At 35.6% G+C, this 10,365-nt stretch overlaps 1 non-coding gene across 1 annotated transcript; it reads right to left on the reverse strand.

The window, feature by feature from the left end:
• Positions 1 to 3,840: 3,840 nt before the first annotated feature.
• On the reverse strand, positions 3,841 to 3,947 carry LOC126026700 (U6 spliceosomal RNA). Its single transcript, XR_007501928.1, has one exon. It is a non-coding gene; the product is annotated as a U6 spliceosomal RNA (small nuclear RNA).
• Positions 3,948 to 10,365: the final 6,418 nt, after the last annotated feature.

The raw sequence follows: 10,365 nt of genomic DNA on the forward strand, positions 1-10,365 counted from the left end.
CAATTATACCCTTTCCCAAAATATTTCTGGATCGCGTCAAATGTTACTTAGGAGTGCAAAATCACCTCTAGAATATTAGCACTCTAGAACAGTGTTTTTCAGTGAGGGTCTATATATCCCCTGTGACTTCCCATTATGTTTCATGATGACCTCACATGAAAGAAGGTCAGAAGGAACACAGTCATAAATAGGTTGAGAAACACTGTTCTAGATTTTCATATTTAAATTATATAGATATGTGGTTTACTCTTCTCTTCCATCTCCTGAAGAGCTACTGAAAGGGCCAGGAAGGGCCCAGCAAAAACTGTCTCCTAGAGAGGCGCCCAGGCTGAAAGGCAAAGAAAGACTGAGTGAATGAAAACTGGCTATCAGAAGTGCCCATCAGTGAGGTAACTCCTTTATCTCTAAATGTGGGAGGGTCTGTCCCAGCTGTGAGATGCTCAACTGGGACAGTCTGAGGGGACCTGTTGGCTTTGTGTGTTTCTCTTTTCTTCCATCTCCTGAAGTGCTCCTGAGAGGCCCAGTAATGGCCCAGTAAAAACTGTCTCCTAAAGGCTCTAGAAGAGTATGGCCACTCCACTTTGTTTCATGGCCATTAGCTCTTTTTTTGTTTGTTTGTTTTTTTGGGTTTTTTTGGGCCACACCCGGTGGCACTCAGGGGTTTCTCCTGGCTGTCTGCTCAGAAATAGCTCCTGGCAGGCACGGGGGACCATATGGGACACCGGGATTCGAACCAACCACCTATGGTCCTGGTTCGGCTACTCACAAGGCAAACACCGCTGTGCTATCTCTCCGGGCCCTCTTTCTAATTAATAAACCCCACCATAACAGGCAGGAAAAAAAATCACACTATAGCCGTGAATATGGGGGAAACCTTTCAGGGAAACGCCATGCACAGAGAATGAAGATGATAGCTCTGATGACGCAAAAAGTACCAAATATCTGTTTAATCTCTCAGATAAGGAATTTAGAATAGAAATATGGAGGATCCTCACGGACATTAAATAAACAGAACACAAAGACAGAAATCAGAAAACTACAAACTGAAATAATAGATCTGTAAAACACTGTAGCTGAACGGAAAACCTCAATGGAAAGCCTCTCCAAGAGGATAATAGCAGCCGAGGACAGAATTAGTGAACTGGAAGATAAAATGCAGAACAACTCTATACAGCAAGAGATTGGAAAAGACATTGGCAAACAATCATACAATGGAAAAAGTACTCAAAGAATGTGAACAGATAAAAATAAAAGTCTTTGATAAACAACAGAAACAACATAAGAATCACTGGAGTACCAGAGGCCCAGGAAGGAGATCTCCACGAAGAATCAACAGTCAAAGACATCATCACAGAGAAACTCCCAGAGCTAAAGACTGCATGCAATTAAATCCTGCATGCCTGAAGAGTACCAGTTAAAAGAGTCCTGAAGAAAAACACCCCAAGACACATCTTAGTCACTATGACTAATCCAACAGATAGAGATAGAATACTGAAAGCAACAAGATCAAAAAGGGAAATTGCATTCAAAGGAACATCCTTAAGATTTATAGCAGACATGTCACAAGAAACTCTCAAGGCCAGAAGACCATGGTGGGATATTGTGACAAGACTGAATGAAATGGATGCATCACCTAGAATACTGCACCCAGCCCTACTCACATTCAGGTTTGAAGGAAAAATACATAGCTTCAGAAACTTCACAGATACAAAACCAGCCTTAAAGGAAAAACTGAAAGGTCTACTTTAAGACAAGACATACCAACAGACAAACCAAACTTATACACAAAGATGACATTAAATCCCATGACAATTATCTCCCTCAATGTCAATGGACTAAATGTACCAGTTAAGAGAAATGGAGTAGCTAAATGTATCAAAAAGATGAATTCAATCTTCTGCTGCCTACAAGAAACACACCTGAATAGTCAGTACAAACATAGACTCAAATCCAAGGCTGGAGGAAAATCATCCAAGCAAAAAAAAAAAAAACCCTTAAAAATCTGGGGTGGCCATATTAATATCAGACAACACAAATTTTAGACTCAAAAAAGCAGTAAGGGACAAAGATGGACACTTTATACTAATGAAGGGATATGTGCAACAGAAAGAAATCACACTATAAACATATGGGCACCCAATGAGATACCAGCAAATTATCTAATACAATTATTGACAAATTTGAAAGAAAACATCAATAATAACACAATAATTGTGGAAGACCTCAACAAGGCCCTGTCAACACTTGATAGGTCAACCAGACTGGAACCCAACAAAAATATACTAGCCCTGAAAATAGAAATGGAAGAAAGAGGCCTGGTAGATGTATATGTATACACACACACACACACACACACACACACACACACACACACACACACACACATATATATATGACAATATATTTCCAGAAACTGGGATACACAATCTTCTCCAATGTAGGTCATTCTCCAGGAAAGACCATATGCTGGTACATAAAACTTACCTCCATAAAATCAAGAAGATAGAAATTTTGCAGGCTACTGTCACTGACCACAAGGCTTTGAAATTAAATTTGAACTACAAAGGGACACAGAAAAAACCTTTAACAACTGAAAATTGAACAGCCTACTACTAAACAACGAGGGGTCCAAGATGAAATCAACGAGGAAATCAAAATTTCCTGGAAACAAATGACAAGACACAAACTATCAGAATCTATGGGACACAGCACAAGCAGTACTGAGAGAAAAACTTTGTAGTTTTGCAAAGCCACATCAGGAAGGGAAAAGGGACATACTTAATAGCTTACTGATACAGCTTAAAAAACTAGAACATGATCAACAAAAGGGACCAAAAATAGGGAGACAAAAGGAAATAACAAAGCTTAGAGCACAAATCAATAAAGTGGAAACCCAAAAAACAATCTGAAAGATCAACAAAAGCACAAGTTGGTTCTTTGAAAAAATAAACAAGATTGATAGACTGGGAAAACTCAAAAAGAAAGAGAGAGAAACCTGATAACCCGTTTTAGAAATGAAAAGGAAGAGATCATTACAGATATTGCAGAAATTCAAAGGGTAATCAGAGACTACTTAGAGAAACTCTATACCACTAAACATGAGAACCTGGAAGAAATAGATAAAGTTTTGGAATTCTACAGCCTTCCATGGTTGAATAAGGAGGATGTAGCATATCTAAACACCCCCATCACTATTGAGAAAATTAAAACAGTAATCAAATGTCTTCCCAAAAACAAAAGCCTAGGCCCAGATAAATTCACTAATAAATTTTTCAAACCTTTCAAGAGGAACTACTACTAATCCTTGCCAGGCTCTTTCATGAAATTGGAAAAAAAAAAAAAAAGGGAACACTTCCAAACAGCTTTTATGAAGCCAACATCACCTTGATACCAAAAACATACAGAAATGCTGCCAAAAAAGAAAATTACACACCAATATCCCTGATGAACCCAGATGCAAAGATACTCAACAAAATCTGGGCAAACAGGATCCAATGATTCAACAAGATCATTCACTATGATCAAGTAGGTTTCATCCCAGGAATGCAAGGATGGTTTAATATCCATAAATCTATCAACATAATACACAACATCAACAACAAGAAAAATAAAAATCACATGATCATATCAATAGATGCAGAGAAAGCATTTTATAAGGTCCAACACCCATTCTTGATACTAACTCTCAGCAAAATGGGAATAAAAAGAACCTTTCTTAATATAGTTACTTTGTGGTCATCTACCACAAGCCAATGACAAATATTATCCTCAATGAAGAAAAAAAAAACGCCTTTCCTCTAAATTCTGGTATAAGACAAAGCTGTTCTCTCTCTCTCTCTTTTAAATATGGAACGCTTCACGAATTTGTGAGTCATCCTTGTGCAGGGGCCATGTTAATCTTCTCTGTATCGTTCTACTTTTAGTATATGTGCTGCTGAAGCGAGCACAAGGCTGTTCTATCTTATCAATCCTATTCAATATAGAACTGAATGTACTTGCTATAGCAATTAGGCAAGACAAAGACAAGGTAATCTAGATAGGAAAGGAAGAAATCAAGCTCTCACTGTTTGCAGATGACATGATACTCTATTTAGAAAACCCTAAAGATTCTACCAAAAGCTTCTAGAAACAATAGACTCACATTAAGAAAACAACCGCATTCACATTAGTGTCACACAAACTCAAATATCTTGGAGTCAACTTGACTAAAGATGTGAAGGAGCCATACAAAAACAAAACAAAACAAAACAAAACTATAAAACCCTACTCCAAGAAATAAGAGAGGACAGGTGGAATTAAAAACAGATATCCTGCTCATGGATTGGCAGGATTAATATCATTAAAATGGCAATACTTCCCAAAGTATTGTACAGATTTAATGCAATTTCTCTAAAGGTACCCATGACATTCTTCAAAGAAGTGGATCAAACACTTCTGAAATTCACTTGGAACAATAAACACCCTTCAATAGCTAAAGCAATCTTTGGAAAGGGAATATGGAAGGCATTATGTTCCCCAATTTTAAACTGTATTACAAAGCAATACTTATTAATACAGCATGACATTTGAATAAAGATAAATCCTCAGATAAGTGGAATAGGCTTGAGTACTCAGAGAAAGTTCCCCAGATATACACTCACTTAATTTTTGCTAAAGGATCAAGAAATCCTAAATAGAGCAAGAAAAGCCTCTTCAACAAGTGGTGCTGACACAACTGGCTAGTTAGCCAGCTGCAAAAAAGTGAATTCAGCCCCTCTGCTAACACCATGTACAAAGGTAAAATCCAAATGGATTAAAGACCTTAATATTAGACCTGAAACCTAAGGTATATAAAACAACATGTAGGTAAAACACACCATGACATTGAGACTAAAGGCATCTTTAAAGAGGAAAGAGCACTCGCCATACAAGTGGAATCAGAGATAAACAGATAGGACTATATTAAGCTGAGAAGCTTCTGCACTTCAAAGGAAATAGTGCCAGCAACACAAGCCACTCACTAAATGGGAGAAACTATTAACCTAATACCCATCAGATAAGGGACTAATATCTAAAATATACAAGACTGATGGAATTTACAAGAAAAAAATATCTAATCCCATCAAAAAATGGGGAGATGAAATAACAGACACTTTGCCAAAGAAGAAATACAAATGGCCAAAAGGCACATGAAAAAATGCTCCACATCACTAATCATCAGGGAGATGCAAATTAAAACAACTATGTCATACTATCTCATGCTACAGAGATTGATGCATACCACAAAGAATGAGCACAAGCAGTGCTGGCATGTATTAGAAAGGAACTCTTTTTCACTGCTGGTGGGAATGCTGTCTAGTCCAACCTTTATGGAAAGTGATATGGAAATTCCTCCAAAATCTGGAAATTGAGCTCCCATATGATCCAGCTATACCACTCCCTAGGAACACAAAAATACAGTACAAAAACCCCTTCCTCACACCTTTATTCAGTGCAGCACTATTTACAATAGCCAGACTCTGGAAACAATCAAGATGCCCTTCAACAGATGAATGGCTAAAGAAACTGTGGTACATATACACAATGGAATATTATGCAGCCATCAGAAGAGATGAAGTCATGAAATTTTTTATACATGAATGTATATGGAATCTATTATGCAGAGTAAAATAAGTCAAAGGGAGAGAGATAGATACAGAATAGTCTCACTCATATATGGGTTTTAATAAAAATGAAAGACATTTCTGCAATAATTCTCAGAGACAAAAGAGATGAGGGCTGGAAGGTCCACTCACACCATGAAGCTCACCACAAAGAGTGATGAATGCTCTTAGATAAATTACTACATTGAGAACTATCCTTACAATGTGAATGAATGAGGGCAGTAGAAAGCCTAAATAGAGTACAGGTGGGGTTGGTGTGGGGAGGAGGGAGATTTAGGACATCGGTGATGGGAATGTTGCACTGGTGAAGGGGGGTGTTCTTTACATGACTGAAACACAACTACAATAATATTTGTAATCAAGGTGTTTAAACAATGATAGTGCCCAGAATACAAAAGTCACTCACTGAGTGGGAGAAATTATTCACCTAATACCCATCAGATAAATGATTAATATCCAAATATATATAAAATATATATTATATAATATATAATATTCAAAATATATACAAAGTATTTACAGAATACAAGAAAAAAACATCTAACCCCATCAAATATGGGGAGAAGAAATGAACAGTTTTTAAAAGAATAAATGCAAATGGCCAAAAGGCACATGCAAAGATGCTCAACATCACTAATTATCAGGGAGATGCAAATCAAAACAACTATGAAGTACCACCTCACACCACTGAGATTGACACACATAACAAAGAAGGAAAACAAGCAGTGCTGGCATGTATGCAGAGAGAAAGGAACTCTTTTTCACTGCTGGTGGGAATGCTGTCTAGTCAACCTTTATGGAAAGCAATATGGAGATTCCTCCAAAATCTGGAAACTGAAGTGGCTAAAGAAGTGGCTAAAGAAACTGTGGTACATATACACAATGGAATACTATGCAGCCATCAGGAGAGATGAAATCATGAAATTTTCCTATAAATGGATGTACATGGAATCTATTATGCTGAGTAAAATAAGTCAGAGAAAGAGAGAGAAAGATGAAGAATTGTTTCACTCATCTATGGGTTTTAAGAAAAATGAAAGACATTTTTAGCAGTATCTCAAAGACAAGAGAGATAAGGCTGGTAGGTACAGCTCATGACATAAAATTTACCACATAGAATGATGAGTGCAGTTAGATAAATAACTACACTGAGAATTATTATAATAATGTGAATGAGTGAGGGAAATAGAAAGTCTGTCTAGAGTACAGGTGTGGGTGGGGTGGGGAGGAGGGAGATCTGGGAAATTGGTGGTGGGAATCTTGCACTGGTGAAGGGGGGTGTTCTTTACATGACTGTAATGATACAACTACAATCATATTTGTAATCACGGTGTTTAAATAAAGATAATTTAATTAACAATAAAATAAAAAATAAAAGAACAAAAATAAAATAAAAATATAACTCCATAAAATTAAGAAGATATAAATTATATTTAAATAATTTCTCAGATCATAATGCACTGAAATTAGAATTTAAAAACAGACATACACAGTGGAAGAACTGAAACTCCTGGAAATTAAACAGCTCATTACTGAAAAATCAGTGGGCCAGAAACAAAATAAAAGAGGAAATCTAATATTCTTGGAACAAATGAGAATGCAGACACAAATTATCAGAATTTGTGAGATGAAGCAAAATCAATACTAAGAGGAAAATATATAGCTTTCCAAGCACTTATGAAATAAGGGCCTATACAAATAACTTACTGACACAGCTTACAAATTAGAAAATGATCACAAAAATGAACCAAAAATAAAGACAGAAGGGAATAAAAAGCTTAGAGCAGAAATTATTGAATTGGAAAAAAACTGAAAAGCTGAAAGCTCTATGAAAGTAAGAGTTAGTTTTTTTTTTGAGAAAATAAACAAGATAAACCACTAGCAAAATTCACAAAGAAATAGAGAAAAACTTAATAAACTGAATTAGAAATGAAAAGGGATATTCCCTTTACTAGAACTATTACAGAAATTCAAAGCATAATCAGAGTCTACTTTGAGAAACTCTATGTCACTAAACAAAAGAACCTGGAAAAAATGGATAAATTCTTGAACTCTTATAACCTTCCACAGTTGAATAAGGAGGATGTAGCATATCTGAACACCCCCATCACTATTGAGGAAATTAAAATATTTATACTTTTTTCTCAAAAACAAAACTCCAAACCCAGATGGATTTACTAACAAATTATTTCAAACCTTTCAAGAGAATCTACTACCAATCCTTTTCAGGCTCCTCCAGGAAATTGAAGAACAAGAATCTTTCCCAAATAGTTTTCACTAAGCTAACATCACCCTGTAACCAAATGCAGACAGAGATGCCACAAAAGAAGATAACTACAGAACAATATCCCCAATGAACACAGATGCAAAGATCCTCAACAAAATTCTAGTAAATTGGATCCTATGGCTTGTCAAGAATGTCATACACCATCACCAAGTAGGGTTCATCAGAGACATGCAAAACTGGTTTAACATATGCAAGTCAATCAATGTAATACATCATATCAAAAGAAGAAAAAAGAAAAACTATATGATTACATCAATATGAGGAAAAAGGATTTGATAAGGTCCAATGCCCATTTATGTTCAAAACTTTCAACAAGATGAGATGAGATTGGAAGAAGCTTTTCTCAATATAGCCAAGATAATTTATGACATGTCCAAGGTAAATATTATACTCAATTAAAATAAACTGAAAGTGTTTTTCTAAAATTTGGCAAAATCCTAGGCTGCCCTCTTATACCCTTTATATTTAACATACTACTGGAAGTACTTGACATCAAAATTAGCCAAGAAAATGTATAAAGGGCATCCAAATAAAAAGGAAGAAGTCAAGCTCTCACTGTTTGCAGATGACATGATACTATAGTTCTGAACCCCTACATATTCTACCAAAAAGCCTTTAGAAACAATATATACATATAGCAAAGTGTAGCAAAGTGGCAGGCTACAAAATTAACATGCAAAACCAATGGACTTATTATAAACAAATAATGATGGAAAAGAAATAGACATTTAAAAATATCCCATTCATAATATGTCCACAGAAACTCAAATACTTTTGAGGCAACTTAACTAAAGAGATGAAGGTCAAAGAAAACTACAAAACACTGCTTCAAGAAATAAAAGAGGACACAGAAAATGGAGAAACATATACTGCTCATTGATTGGAATAATTAACATCAATAAAATGGCAATATTCTGTCAAAGCATTGTGCATATTAATTTAATCTCTGTAATGATACCCATGACTCTTCAAAGAAGTGGATCAAACACCCCTTAAATTCATTTGGAACAATAAACGCCCAGGAATAGTGAAAGTAACTCTTATGAACAAGGTAAGAGGCATCACTTTCCCCAACTTTAAATTGCATTGCAAAGCAATAGTCATTAAAACAGCATGGTACTGGAATAAAGTTTTAATAGTTATTAAAAAAGATCAATAGAATAGACTTGAGTATTTAAAAAATGTTCCCCAGATATACAATCAAATTATTCTTTTATAAAGGGGCAACAAAGCAAATTGGAGCAAGGGAAGCCTGTTCAACTGTGTTGTTTGTAAATTACATGCAATTACATACAAAATAGTAAATTCAGACCTCCCTTCACCATACACAAAGATCAGATCAAAATGAATTAACAATTTTAATATCACACCTAAAATGATAAGATACATAGAGGGAAATATAGGCAAAATACTCTGTGACTTTGAGACTAAAGACACCTTCAAGGAGGAAAGACTGCTGCCCAAGCAAGTGGACACAGAGATAAACAAATGAAACTACAATAAACTGAGAATCTTCTACACTCCAAAGGAAACAGTGATGAGGACACAAAGGCTACCTATAGAATGGACAAATCTATTTACCCAATACCCATCTGATAAAGGGCTAACGTCTAAGATATATAAGGTACTGACAAACTGAACAAGGAAAACCATCTAATCCCATCAATAAATGGGGAAAATAAATGAACAGACACTTTTTCAAAGAAAAAAATAGAGATGGCCCAAAGGCACATGAAAAAATGCTCCACATCACATCATAGAGATGCAAATTAAAAGAACAATTAGGTATCATCTCATATCACAGAGACTGGCACACATCACACACACACACATACACAAAAAACAAGAACAATCAGTGTGTGCAGGGGTGTGGGGAGAAAGAAACCCTTATTCATTGATGGTGTAAATATCTGCTGGTATGGCCTTTCTGGAAAATAATATGGATAATTCTTTAAAAAATAGAAATTGAATTCTCATATAATCAAGCAATACCACTCCTAGGAACATACCCTAGGATCACAAAAGCACAATATAAAATGCCCTCTGCACTCCTATATTCATTTCTGTCTATTTACAATAACCAGAATCTGAAAAGAGCACAGGTGAATAAATGGCTAAGGAGACTGGTACATATACATAATGGAATACTCACATAGCAGTTCAGAAAAACAAAGTTATGAAATTTGTCTATACATGGATAAACATGGAGACGATTATGCTGAGTGAAATAAGTCAGAAGAGAGATAGACAGAATAGTCTCACTATCTGAGGTATTTAAGAAAAATAAAAGACAGTATTGTAATAATGCAGAGAACAATAGAGATAAATGCTGGAAGGAGCATCTCACAATAAAAAACTTAGCAAAAAGGTGGTGAGTGAAATTAGAGGAATAACTACACTAACTGTTATCATGACAATAATAGTGAGTGAGAGAAA

This window comes from Suncus etruscus, chromosome 1 (assembly GCF_024139225.1).
Source record: "Suncus etruscus isolate mSunEtr1 chromosome 1, mSunEtr1.pri.cur, whole genome shotgun sequence".
In the NCBI taxonomy this organism is placed as follows: Eukaryota; Metazoa; Chordata; class Mammalia; order Eulipotyphla; family Soricidae; genus Suncus; species Suncus etruscus.